This window comes from Pipistrellus hanaki (assembly GCF_964339955.1).
Source record: "Pipistrellus hanaki genome assembly, chromosome: 7".
Taxonomy (NCBI): Eukaryota; Metazoa; Chordata; class Mammalia; order Chiroptera; family Vespertilionidae; genus Pipistrellus; species Pipistrellus hanaki.
This window is the reverse complement of record NC_140509.1, coordinates 73,846,431-73,860,568: the sequence shown is the minus strand read 5'-3', so window position 1 is coordinate 73,860,568 and position 14,138 is coordinate 73,846,431. Positions and strand designations below refer to the sequence as shown.

At 42.4% G+C, this 14,138-nt stretch overlaps 1 protein-coding gene across 7 annotated transcripts in view; it reads left to right on the top strand.

Annotated features, from left to right (window-relative positions):
* The window catches only part of NCOA7 (nuclear receptor coactivator 7), a 111,698-nt gene that overhangs the window by 82,249 nt on the left and 15,311 nt on the right, over positions 1 to 14,138 (top strand). The window lies entirely within an intron of this gene.

The following is a 14,138-nucleotide window of genomic DNA, read 5'->3' as shown; positions in this document are numbered from 1 at the left end:
TCTTAAATAAGAGATTTCTCTTGTACATTTTACAATTTCCAGAAGCATATTATTTGGGTGTAGCTTTCTGCTCCAGGTCTTCATAGAACTGCGTGCGGAACCACTTTCATAACTTTCTAAGCAGCTGAATTTTAAATGAAGGAAGAGCTACCAGTAGATATTCTCCAATGCTGGTAATTGGAAGCGTTCTTCCGTTAAGAAAGGCATTCCTGGGAGCAGATCCACACCCCTCTAAGTGCCGTGGAGGGGCCTGAGTGTAATTTTTAAAGTGCTCATTATTCTGGGGAGCTGAGGATTGCGTGGGCCTTGTGGAGGGCGTGTCTGACTCGGCAGCTGGAGAACGGGACGTGAGATCGTGTGGATGGGTCGAGGGAAGGCACGCCTCCAGAGAGATTTGTATTATAAATTGCCAAAGAAGAAATGTTATTGGTTGTGTCACAGTCCAGGATGGCAGGTAGTGGCATAGGAATTCTTCAGCGGTGCATCCCTGAACACATTTTTTATAATAAAAATAGGGAACATTATTTTAGAAAAAAAACATTCTCCCTTTGTATAGGTGGTAGACTAAAAATGTCTTTATAAAGGCCTTGCAGTTGGTTTTTAAAATTGTTAAACCCGCACATATTTCTTTTTCCTAATTATTCTTCCAACCTCCTCATCTGGGCAGACATTTTGGCACACACCTGCCAAGAACACACGTACTCGGCAGGCTTCCTTGAGCATGAATTGCTCCTAAAGCAAAATTAATTCCCAAGCAAGGGTACACTTTTGGGCTGATTAGAACCCAGAATGAGAATTCTCATCAGGAATTGCCTCATTTTAATAAATTAAAATTTAATCTGGAAAATAAATAAGATTAAGGTGTTTAGAAAAATTGATAGGATTTTAATTCATGAATTCATGAATATCTTTTGCTGTCTTAGACACAAATCCACGTTAACATGAACATTAAACAATTTGTTTTGTATTTATATAATATACTCCTCTACTATGCCTGCAATCCTCACAGTATCTCATTGAAACTATTAAACAGGGATACTGTGAAGAAAAAAAGAAATGGGTCCTTTGTTGTTATTTTAAAATCTTTCAACAGAAGCAGTGTAAATCTGTGAAGCCCTGTTAAAATCGGTGTTTGAAAGTCAAGTGTCACAGCTACATAGTACCTTACAGATTTAAGCCAATTCCTGATTTTTTAGGTCTAGAAAACAAGCATGGAAACTCTCGGCCACGTGAACTTTCGGGTTCTATCAGAAAAACTACGTATCTTATATGCCACTTTTTCTCTGGGAAAATATATTATAGGAAAGGGACTCTTCTAGAATAATTAGAGCAATCTCACACATGTAGTTAATCCTATGGTCATTCTTTAACCCAGAAGAAGTCTGTAATGCTGAGGTGGTATATCTCTGACCTTTCATGCAAGTGGCTTTGGTGAGCTTTTTAAAGTAGGTCACTTGTTAAATTCTATTTACCGTATTTTACTGTGTCCTTGCCTTATTTGGCTAGCAAACTACTTGGCAACACTTCGTCTTCTTTCTTGAAGCAACTATTAATTAGCCAAAGATTGTCTGGGGGGCATGATATCTCACTGTGCTAATTATGGGTTTTTGTATAGATGTTTGGAAATTTTTGCTTTAATTGCTCCTTTATGTATTTCCAATTCTACATTGTAATTTTAGGCTGGAGAAGATGGAGAAACCCTGTAGTTAATTCCCACCCAGAACTCCAAGTACATAGTAAGAAGTTTATTTTTATTTTTGATTTATGAACTTCTTCAGGACTTAAGACTCAACAAAGTCCTTCAGGAGCCAAGAAGGGGCATGCAGTGATTGTCTTACTCTGATGATGATTTCTGGTTCCCTTGCTACTTGAAACTGAGTGTTTCTACTTGCCTTCCTACTTAATGGATCCTTGCACGCACTGGAGTGTTAGTAGCAGAGTGAAGAAGAGTCATCCTAGTAGTGGCTCCGGAGAAAGCCCCTAGATTGGCTGTGAAACAGTACCAGGTGTTGGACATGTGTTCTGCAACCTCAGTACTTGGGTTCTGGCTAAGAAATAATTCTGAGCCAAGACTCAAACTATAAGAGAAAGTTTATTTAGAAAGTCATAGAGGCAGAAGAAGTAAGCCTAAGAAGAAATGGGCTCAGGAAATGAATTATAGACACAGAAGAATAATCCTTGAAGCTTGCTTGGGTGAGGGAAGGGGGGAACGCACTGTGGGGAGGGGAAGAGAGAAAGAGGAAGAAGGAAGAGGAGGAGGAGTTGAAGGAGAAGGAGAAGGGGAGGGAGGGAAAGAGAAAACGTGTAGGATCCCTGTCTGAAGGGCTTTTATCTGGATACATTTTTAGGAGATATCCTGTATATATTTAATTCTTAAAAATTCTAAAATGCCATGTTTCTCTAATCAGCTTCTAATTAAGATCATCAAGCCCTTTGATTTATAAAGGATAGTTATATTTTATACCTGTCCACATTTAGTATGTGTTAAATTTATTGTTTTAGCAAGCATGATATTTCCTTACATGTCAAGAATAATTGAAGTTGCCACGCACTTTTAAGTAGTTTTTTTTTATGCTTTCAAAATTAAAATGGGTAATGTACCCATGAGCCCACAAGAATCTGTCCTTTTGAAAGGTGCTGTCCATATTGTATATATATACAGGGGTAGGCAAAAGTAGGCTTACAGTTGTATAATAATAAATCATACTAGAATACACTGTATTGTGTATTCACACGGTAAACCTCTTTTTTTGCCAAACACTGTATTTTTCAGGTCCCATTTGTGAGCAGTAGCAGTACTTCCTGCAGTGTGTATGAGCAGGCAGTTGAAGCTGTTAATTACACGTTTTATTTAGGCTGACAGGTCACAGAAATGGAGTAGGAAAGGGATTCTCCATACACTCAAAGTCATTTGTTGGCTAATGAAGGAATGGAAATTTGCAGCATCCCCAAACTTACTCATCTCCTTGGATTTTTCTCGCTAAGTGTGTTTCAGGGATCATGGGCAGAGGAAGTCACTGACATTTGACGGGTGACACCCCATGTATGCTCATTAATTGAATGGAGAGTGATCTACTCCGAATTGTATGGAAACACAGAGCTTGGCTAAAACGTCCTTTTTCTGACAGCAGATGTTTTAACTTAGTTGCAGGCTGGTTCTAGCCTGGGCTCATTATTAGAATGAACTTCTATGTGCCTAATAGCAGTTATCTGGCCAAAAGGTTGTTCTCTGGAGCTAGTATCACAAGATCCAGTTACCTTATTTTACATGACTTTTTTTTTTTTTTTATAGAATAGAAGTAATTTCTTTTTCTTTTTTTTTCTTTTTTTTTTTTAAGAATAGAAGTTATTTATTTAAAAAATATATATATATTATTGATTTTTTTTTTTTTTTTTTTTTTTTTTTTTTTTTTTTTTTTTTTTTTTTTTTACAGAGAGGAAGGGAGAGAGATAGTTAAAAACTAGCTGCCTCCTGCACACCCCTTACTGGGGATGTGCCCGCAACCAAGGTACATGCCCTTGACTGAAATCGAATCTGGGACCTTTCAGTTCATAGGCCGATGCTCTAAACTGAGCCAAACCGGTTTCGGCTTACATGACTCTTATGAACACAGCACCATGTACCTCAACTGCAGTTTCTTATTCATTAGTTCCTCCACTTAAAATCTGTTTTGTACCTTATGGCCGCAAAAATCTTATAGAAAGGTATTTTGATCTTGTCATAGTTGCCACAAAAAAATATCTTCAGGCTTCAAGATTAAAGTTTAAACCCCTCGTTTGCTCTTACAGCCCTTTGCACACTGGCCTACATTTCTAGCCTTCTCTTGATTTTCCTGAATCTGCAGTTTTACTGAGGTTGGTCACTTTACGAGTTTTACCAAACAAGTCTAGGACCTTGGTAGACTGGCACGTTTTTTCAAATATTATTTCCTAAACCCCAGTGGTTCCTCTCTCTTCTCTACCAGTGTAGATCCTTGTTTCCCAAAACAATACACTCTACAATGATCTCTCCCTACACTGGCAATTACAGTCCTCTCCCAATTTGTCTGCTGAACAGCCCACAGGCACAGAGGCACTGGGGGAAGGCATCGAAGTCTGGCCCTTTCCCCTCTCACAGTCGCAATCGATCTCAGTTTCTAAATTCTGAAATGTGTGGATTCACGCCTTTGGAGAAACCTGTTCTGTTTCACAAATATGAAAATGTATGGAGTTAACAAAGAACCCATGGCTTAAATCAATAGATGACAAACGTAGCTTTGTAATAAAATCATATAGGAGCCTGTAAACATAGAGTCCTCAGGTCCTTCACACATCCTGCTGCTTTGGATGTGGGTGTAATTCTCAGTCATTCTCCATAAGGTGATGCACAAAGGGGCATTATTTTGTTCTTGTTTTACGTGAACCTTCTGAGCATTTGACATCATTGACCATCCCCCAATTGATATTCTCTTTCCTTCTAACATCCCTTCCCTGTCTTTTCTTCCTGTTTCCTCATTAAACGTTACCCTTTAAGTGGCCCTCTCTCTTTCTCAACATACATAGTTGCCTGCACCTAATTAATTCTTTCTTTTTTAAAAAACATATATATTTTATTGGTTTTTTACAGAGATGAAGGGAGAGGGATAGAGAGTTAGAAACATTGATGAGAGAGAAACATCCATCAGCTGCCTTCTGCACTCTCCCAACTGGAATATGTTCGAAACCAAGGTACATGCCTTTGACCGGAATCAAACCTGGGACCTTTCAGTCTATCCACTGAGTCAAACCGGTCATGGCTAATTCTTCCTTCTATGCCCATTATTTAAAGTTATCTTAGAACTCTGTACTGTGTTCCAAATACATATATACCTAGTAGTCTTCAATTTGGGGATCATCCACTGATGGAACAAAAACAAGACAGATCATGCCCCAAATTGGTTTTCTAATTCCCATCTCTGTCCTTGCCACTGGCCCCAGAACTCCTGCCTCCTGTGTTCTCCATCATGGTAACTGGTACCACCAGCCATTCAGTCCCCGGGGCCAGAATGTGGGCATGAGCTTGCTTCGCAGTCATCTCCCCACATCGGTCATTCACCTCATCCAGCTGATATTATTCAGTTAACATCTCTAGATCGCTTGCTCCCATGTTGGCCCTTCCTTCGATAACTAGCTGTGTATCGACGTTAAGAAATGTGAATCAGACTTATTGATGTTTGCTTGGAATGCCTGACTCCCCTCTTTCCCCACCTCACTTAATGGCACATGTTCAAATGTCTCCTCTAAGAAACTTTCCCAGTTTTGGGTTAGATGTCCCTCTATTGTACCACCTCTCTCACAGCACTTACTACACTCTTTTACACTGTGGACTTCTTGTGGCTTTTTCCTACTGGACCTTAACCTTCTGAGGGCAGGGACCAAGTCCTAGGACAAATGTGTCCTAAAAACAGCATAGGGTCTACTGTGTAATATACGCTTAAATGTTAGTTGGATGGCTACATGAATAAATTAGCCTACAGTCCAAATAGTAAAAGATGTTTAAATAACTTAGCTTTATACTTAAAATAATGTGTAGACTTTATATAATATTTAGAAAAACACAGAAAAGCAAAAGGGAAATTAAAAGCTAATTTTTTGTTATTCAAAGCTAACTATACTTTTATTTTTGTAGCCTCTTGGCCTTTTTTCTGTGCATGGATTAATGCAATAGTTAAGCATACATACATATATATTGTTTTATAAATTTCTTTTAGTTAAGAGTGTCTTTCTCTGTCATTCTATCTGCATGCATTTATACTTTTGTAATGGGAAGTAAAAAAAGAAAATAGATTATCCTGTAAAACTCACTTTACAATTGGCAGATAGGTGAGTCTTAAGGACCCTCATAAAGATTAAGAAAAATGCTCTTAAGAATATTATCCTTAGAGAAAAAAAATGAATTAAAGGAATCACAAAGTGGTCTAGTTTCCTAGTATGAAAAATTTAACCATAGTTAATTCTAAATTGGCTGATCAAAAGTTACCTGACTTTTTAAAAAATATATATTTTTATTGATTTTTTACAGAGAGGAAGAGAGAGGGATAGAGAGTTAGAAACATCGATGAGCCGAAACCGGTTTGGCTCAGTGGATAGAGCGTTGGCTTGCGGACTGAAAGGTCCCAGGTTCGATTCCGGTCAAGGGAATGTACCTTGGTTGCGGGCACATCCCCAGTAGGGGGTGTGCAAGAGGCAGCTGATCAATGATTCTCTCTCATCAATGTTTCTAACTCTATCCCTGTCTCTTCCTCTCTGTAAAAAATCAATAAAATATATTTTTAAAAAAAAAAAGAAAAGAAAGAAATTATTTAGAAACATCAATGAAAGAGAACCATCGACCAGCTGCCTCTTGCACACCCCCTACTGGGAATGTGCCCGCAACCATGGCACATGCCCTTGACCGGAATCGAACCTGGAACCCTTCAGTCCACAGGCAGACACTCTATCCACTGAGCCAAACCAGTTTCGGCAAATTACCTGACTTTTAATGGGATCAGGGCTAAGTTGAAACCTTTGATGACTGTCATTGCTGAAAAGACCAAAGTGTTAGTCTTTAAAACAGTATACTTTTTAGTCCAACTGGTGTGGGTCAGTGGTTGAGCATCAATGTATGAACCAGGCAGTCATGGTTTGATTCCCAGTTGGGGCACATGCCTGGATTGTGGGCTCCATCCCCAGTAGGCAGCGTGCAGGAAGAAGCTGATTAATGATTTTCTCTCATCGTTGATGTTTCTCTTTCTCTCCCACTCCCTTTCTCTCTGAAATAAGTGAAAGTATATCTAAAAAAAACAAAAAACTCAAACCAGTATACTTTTTGGAACAACGAAGACCTAATTAGCCAAACCTGGTATATCTCAGAATATAAACTGAAAAATAGAAAAACTATTTTTAAATGTCACACACATTATGTCATGCTATAATTTTATAATGATATTGTAAGGCATGTCACTAAGCAAAAAGAAGGAAAAAAAAAAAAAAAAAGGCCTTCAAAGCAACCCCTAAAGGAATTATCTTTCTGTCCTTGTATTTAACCTAACGTTCAAGCTTTGGAAAACTACTGAAGAAATATAAAGTATAGGATTATTAGTCGCTTATATATAAATATCCACACTTCCTTTTTTATTTAATACTATTTAAATGACATGATACTGCTTTCTTTCATGCTTTTTCCTGGTGGTTTTACATCTTTCCCATCAACTTAAAGTTCTAGAAAGTCATCGTTACCTTCCAGGAGGACCTCACTAGGCAGCCACTCTTCCGTACCTTCACTCACCAGCTTTGGCAGGTGCCCGGAGTTAATCAGTGACTCTGTGGCTGGAGGGACCTCAGCTCATGAAAAAAAAAAAAAATCTCCCTTTATAAGTGATCTCCTCGCTGCGGTGGCTGTGCCTTCCGCTGGAGGAGCGAGCGCCAGCGCTTTGGAGGGTAGCTTGTCAACCTTTCCTGGTACAGGACCGCTCATCCCGGCCCATGGGTGCTGCACACAGCGTTTGGGAGTAAGTATGCAGAAACAGTACTTTCTGAAAGCCTGGATGCCTGCAGGAGCCAGGCAAGGACTGGAGGGAGGGAAGCTCCGAGGCCAGTGTTCACTACGGGCTCTGGAGAACAGCTGCCGAGAACCACTGAGCTAGCCCCAGCCGATGGTTGGTAGGTGGGAAGGTGCGCGGTGTTGCTAGGTCTTCCCATCATTTAAAAAAAAAAAAATCTAAAATATGGATTATGTGTCAAATCTCCCCAATTTTTAAGGAGTATTCAGTCCAAAAAGAATGCATCTGCTGCTGAGTCCAAGCTATGGGCTACCAGCCAAAGGGCCTCTGGTGTCATTAAATAAAAAGGTTTAGTTTTTACTTATTTTTGAGTGAGCCCTTTTATAACTGTATCTGATGGTTTTGATCAGTGATTCTCAAAGAACTTTCCAGTTATTTTTGGTGAACCGGACGAAGAAGCCTATTTAGTTAGCTCTATGTAAATAAAGCTTTCTTTTATAGGCACACTGAGCCCCTTTAAGAATGGAAATTATAGCTGGGCATCGGTACCAACCATTGGTTTCATTTGGAGTTGCGGAGTATTGCATTCAGAAGGAAAGGGACCTTTTTCATAAGAGGATCTCGGGTCAGGCCGTGGAGGTGGGTTTTAAAAGCTGGTGGTTTTCTGGTAACAACCTCAGTAGTGAAGAGTGCTTTGCCCTGTTGGGCTTCTGTGTCTGAGCTCAGAATGGAGCCTGAGGAGGCTTTGGACTGGAGCGCACGGAACTACCTTTAATGTGTAATCAACAAAGCAAGTGACAGTGGGGCTGCACACATCTGTATGCCAGCGCTTACCAGGTCGTATTCTTTCTTCTTCCCTTGTTTCATTATTTCTCATTCTCTGTGCCAGAGAATTCCGTGGCCATAGTGTATTTTGAAGGTGGTTCTTTTTTTTCTTTTTCTTTTTCTTTTTTTTAAATGTTATAGCTGATGGATTGATTAATGGTTCCTGCTTGTACTTTCTACATCAGGTAGGTGGCTTGGAGGTTATCTCTTGCTCTGGGTAGATAGCCGCAATTGTATTCTTACCAATCCAGTGACTTTTGATAAAACAAGCATTGCTTTCTGAGTCATTTTAGTCAAGTTTGTCGGTTCGTATGGTAGCAAGTTTTAGATCATCTCACACGGAAGGGACTTTCTAAAGGATCTGTGTGAAAGTAGAATGAACTTCTTATCCATTTGATGCTTCAGACGCCTACATATGTTTTCTCATCTTCATTTCAGAAGCTCAGAGAGATGAACTGTTAGTTACTGCAGGAGCAGACGGAGGAATGGCGGGAGGGTAGTGCAAACTAACTGCTGAAGGAACAGCTGCTGGGAGCCCTGTGCTACCTCCAGCCAAATGACTCCAGGCCCTCCAGCTAGTAGCAAGTGGAACCGAGTTGGGAATTCAGGTCTTTAACTTAGAAATGTGTACTTTAAAAAACAAAACAAAACAAAACAAACAAAAACTTTACCTAACAGCTAGAATTTTTTTTTTTTAAAAAAAGGTAAAAAAGCAACAGTAAATTAAATACTACCATAATTGGTAGTCTCGTTTGATAAGATAGTCATTATACCGAAAGCCCATACACCTGAAGTAGGAACAGTAGAGTAATATTTTGTTCCAAGCATCAACGCAGATTTTTTTTTTTAAACCAGGTTTTATATCCCACAACCCTACAGCTTTGTCATTGACCTGCTTTTCTTAACTAGTGAAACCAGACCAGTGGGACTCGCCATAAAGGAAGTGGTGAAGCAGGTTGAGACCATGAGCTGATCTGCGGTTGAGGCCAGGTTCACCTCTCACATAACTAACATACTGTGTGGCCTTGGGCAAGTTAGCCTGTGTCAGCACCTGTGTCTCCCTCTGTGGAACAGGAGCGGCCATTGGCGTGGCCCCGCGTGGGGTTACTGGGGAGGCATGCCCTTGCCCAGGCACTGAATGAAGTCAGTTGCTGCTGCTGCTATGACCTCTCCCACATCGGCAGGGCTCTGCTGCCTTCCAAGAACCTTGTTTGCATTTCTTTTTCCAGAGATGGCAGCTTCATCTGGTAAACAGAGATCTGTAACTTGAATTAAGAGTTTCTCTTGGGCCAGAACCGGTTTGGCTCAGTGGATAGAGTGTTAGCCTGCAGACTGAAAGGTCCTGGGTTTGATTCCTGTCAAGGGCATGTACCTGGGTTGTGGGCACATCTCCAGTAGGAGGTGTACAAGAGGAAGCTGATCTATGATTCTCTCTCATCGATGTTTCTAACTCTCTATCCCTCTCCTTTCCTCTCTGTAAAAAAATCAATAAATAAAATATTTTTTTTTAAAAAAAGAGTTTCTCTTGGGGTGAATCCTGAGACGGGCCCGTGTTGATGATAAAGACCTTTGAGTTTAGGAAGAAATCAGATTCAGCCCAAATTTATAATCTGATGGAAAATGTGCACAGAGAAAGCCCGAGTGCCAGGTATCGCTAGTACTGGTAACTGTCGCTCGGTGGGTTCGAACGGATTCTGTGCCTTTTCCGCCATGTCTCCTGCACACCTGCGCTCTGGCCCTGATCCTCTCCTGGCTTGGTCACTGCGGTAGCCTTCTCAGCAAAGCCTGTGTTTCTAGTCAGTCTTATCGAACCCTGACCTTCCCTGAGTGGCTCCACTGCAGTCTTTCTAAACCACAGATCTGGCCAGGCCTCCTTCCTGCTGGGGCCCTGGCTACCTCTCCCCAGTGCTGCTCAGGCTCCCGGCATTCACACTCTCCCTTCACAGATATCCCCACATCTGCCCTGTCTGTACTGCTCTTCGCTCCACAGCTGTCTTTAAATCGACTGAAACTGTTCTCTAAAGGATTTAAATCGTTCTTTTTTTTTTCTCAGCCTTTTCCTGAGCAGTGATACCTGTGAAATCAGAAGTACAATATGCTCGTTGTATGTACTGCTGATACTCTTTTTAAATATATATATATATATATATATATATATATATATATATATATATATATATATATTTTATTGATTTTTTACAGAGAGGAAGAGAGAGGGATAGAGAGTTAGAAACATCGATGAGAAAGAATCATCGATCCGCTGCCTCTTGTACACCCCCTACTGGGGATGTGCCTGCAACCAAGGTACATGTCCTTGACTGGAATCGAACCTGGGACCTTTCAGTCTGCAGACTGACGCTCTTATCCACTGAACCAAACTGGTTTCAGCCTGTTGATACTCTTTAAATAAATATGTACCTATCTAAATATGTTCTTCTGTGTATCCTCTGAAGTCATTGGAGCTGCCCCGGCCACATTTTGGGAAACAGTAGCCTCAGGGTAAGGTCCAAGCCTTTGGTCTCGTGCCAGGACTTTCTGTGACTCAGGGACCCAGCCCCTCTGGCTTTTTCTTTCTCATCTCCTGCCGCTCCATTAAGTAAAGAATAAATCTGGCCCTTTCATCCCTCCTGTTAGAAATTCCTCCCCTGCCTGAGGTGTTCTCTCCAACACAGTCAGCTCCGGTGCCCACTGGCTTCGGTCGGGTGTCGCTGGAATTGTGTAAGGAGGTTTCTTCATGCCCCTCAACCTGAGCACTGGGCCTCCCATGTTTGCCGTCTGTCAGAAGTCGCCCTGCCGCATTGCCGTCTCCTCTCCGCCACTTCCAGGGTGACCTCCTCCGGCATCACCCTGCCGTAACATGCCATGTCTGTCTGCACATGCTCCCTGCGGTGGAATGCCGTTTCCCCTTCTTCCTGGAACTGACTTGTCCTCTGTCAACACCCAGCTTAACCATGAGCCCTGGTTAAGGAACCTACCGGCCCTAAGATGATTCTCCGCCAGGCTTACCCTTTGTCATCACTCTTCTTAAAAAAATAAAGAAAGAAAATCCAGCTGGTTTGGCTCAGTGGATAAAGTGTCAGCCTGTGGACTGAAGGGTCCCGGGTTCGATTCCCGACAAGGGCATACACCCAGGTTGTGGGCTCGATCCTCAGTAGGAGGTGTGCAGGAGGCAGTCAATCAATGATCCTCTCTCATCATTGATGTTTCTCTCTCCCTCCCTCTCCCTTCCTCTCTGAAATCAATAAAAATCTATTAAGAAAGAAAGAAAGAAAGAAAGAAAGAGAGAAAGAAAGAAAGAAAGAAAGAAAGAAAGAAAGAAAGAAAGAAAGAAAGAAAAAAAGAAAGAAAAAATAAGAGGAAGGAGAAAAAGGAATGACAGAAAGAAAAGAAAAAAAAGTAAGAAAAAATAAAAGAAAGCAGTTTGGGCACAGGGGCCAGAATGGATGTTGGAGCAAACATGTAATAGTATATGGCAGGAACCAGGAGTACATTTGGGGATGGACACAGAGCAAAGCTCTCTGGCAGCACCAAGGAGTTTGCATGTGTCATAAGCCTGCGGGGAGTCCTAAAGGATTGCGTGTAGCTGGGCGAAGTGATCAGACTTGCATTTTGTAAAATCGCTTCCACTTCTCTGCCATTTCTCCCTGGCCTCCTTCCAGGACCACTTCTGCCACTTCCTTCTCAAACATTAGCACTTGTCAGGGCCCAGTCCTTGACATACTCTCCTGCTCACGTGTTCTTAACACATCCACAGCTTAATGGCCAGTGGAGTGGCAATTACGGCTCGTGTCCTGGGCTCACAGGCTGGGAAATAAGCTCAGTGAAGCATGGAGACCACAGGAGGAGCCGCTGAGTGAGCTCCGAAAAAGCCATCAGCTGCTCAAGACAAACGATGCCCAAGACACTGTTCGGTTGGATAATAGGTCACTTGGAGAATCGGAGCTTCACTGAAGCAGTGAGGGAGGGAACGAGACTTAAAAATGTTTACCTCTTTTTAGACAGTATCTGAAGCAGATGTAACACAGAACATGTACGAAAAGGTTAATAAAATCAGAATGGAAAAAAAAATTCAGGATTGAAAAGAAGGTGGAAAATAGGCTATGCCTATTATGAGAAGGGAGCTTTAGAGAGAAAAAAAATTAGAGGCTTTTATATTTTTAGGATGGGGAAATACAGGCAGGTCTGTGGATTAGGATGAGGAGCTAAAGGGATGGAGAGGACCGAGAGGTGAGGTGGGAGACATGGAGGAAACTCACCAGGGAGGGGCCCGAGGGGAGGGTTAAAGCTGGAGAGGAGTTCATTCTGAAGAGAAAGATCTATCGCTAAGAGGGACAGTGGAGGGGAGGGCATCATGCGGATGGTATAGTGGAGGGAACTGTGCCCTGAGAGGGAGGCGGGTATGAGGTTGAGGGGGAGAGCTTGAGAAGGCAGAGGTCTGGACTAGCTGTGTTTGGAGTAGGCAAGGAAGAGAGCTGGAGGGAGGGTTTTCCTGCCCAAGGTTAGCAGCCTTTGATTTATAGTGGATTCCTGAAGCATGAATAAGCAAACCCAGCAGGCTCCATGGAAAGGGAGGATAGGATGCTGTGTCCCTCTCTCTGTGGGCAGGTGTTTGGAAGGGCAGGTGCTGTGGAAGGCGCAGTGGGGCGCCTCTAGGGGACAGCAGCGAGGGGCAGATGGAAAGATTGTCCTGGAAGTATGTGCACCCAGGAGAAGAGGAAGGATGGGGGTCGTGATGCGAGGTCTTTCTGATAACAGTCTTGAGGGAAGGAGTGGGGAAGGGGGAGGCTGAGGGCCGGGAGGGGAATTTTCAGAACTTGAGGCCTGTTTCCAGAGGGGAGGCTGGAGTTCTGGGAACTCACCACCAGGAAAACCCAGTGAGCCAAAAAGAGCCATTCCAAGAATTAGGTTAAATAAACTTCAATAACTTTCTACTCTAATCTGGAAAAGAAAAATAATGAAGTCATATCCTTTTCCTCTCCTCCCCAATTAATTAGTAAAAATAGCATAAACAAAGGATGGGGAATTGAGCAAACGTGGAGCTGCGGAGAGGGACATGGATTCTTCCCTTTGGTTTCCAGGGGCCTAAGAATGAAGAAATCAATTTGGTCCCAAATGATTTTCTCTTAATTTTCTCCTGTGGAACAGGCCTCAGTAATTTCCCATTTCCCTGGTTTTCCATCAGACGCTTGGTATAAGGACCCTCTCTCTACATGAGACAACGAGTGAATGTTCTGAGCAAGGCTGTTATTGAGGGAAACCAGGGTGTGTCCGTGTCTTGAATGTCTGAAAAGAGACATGAACTTTCCCCCTTGGGGTGCCCCATTGCAGAACATACTTTTAAGGTTTCTCATCTCATATTACCTGGGGCCTCCAGGCCGGGATGACGGTTGGCTGTAAGGTAGAACCCACCAACTGAGAGAAGAGGGCGGCCATCAGGGCTGCTGCCCTCCCTGCCACAGCCAGCGGAAAACAACCCCCATGAATGTGCCTGAGGTGAGGCGGCTGCCCCATGGTGCTCTCCCCAGGCACAGAGCACAGAGCTAGCCATGCTGTGAACCTGTTGATGAAGGCGAAGGAGGAGGAACAGGAAGTAGGCAGCCCTAAGGGCCACCCAGGGCTTCTCACTGATAGTACTTATGCTTCATTAATAAAACCAACGCCAAAAAGTAGTTGCCATACTATGAAACGCCTGAATGGACAGGTACAGAAATGGACTTGTCCCCCTTGGAGTTTAGCATTCATAGAAGAAGAGCCAGTTTGCTTAGATTGGCTGGGACATTTTCAGGGATGGGGAGTTTGGGCACATTATTAAAT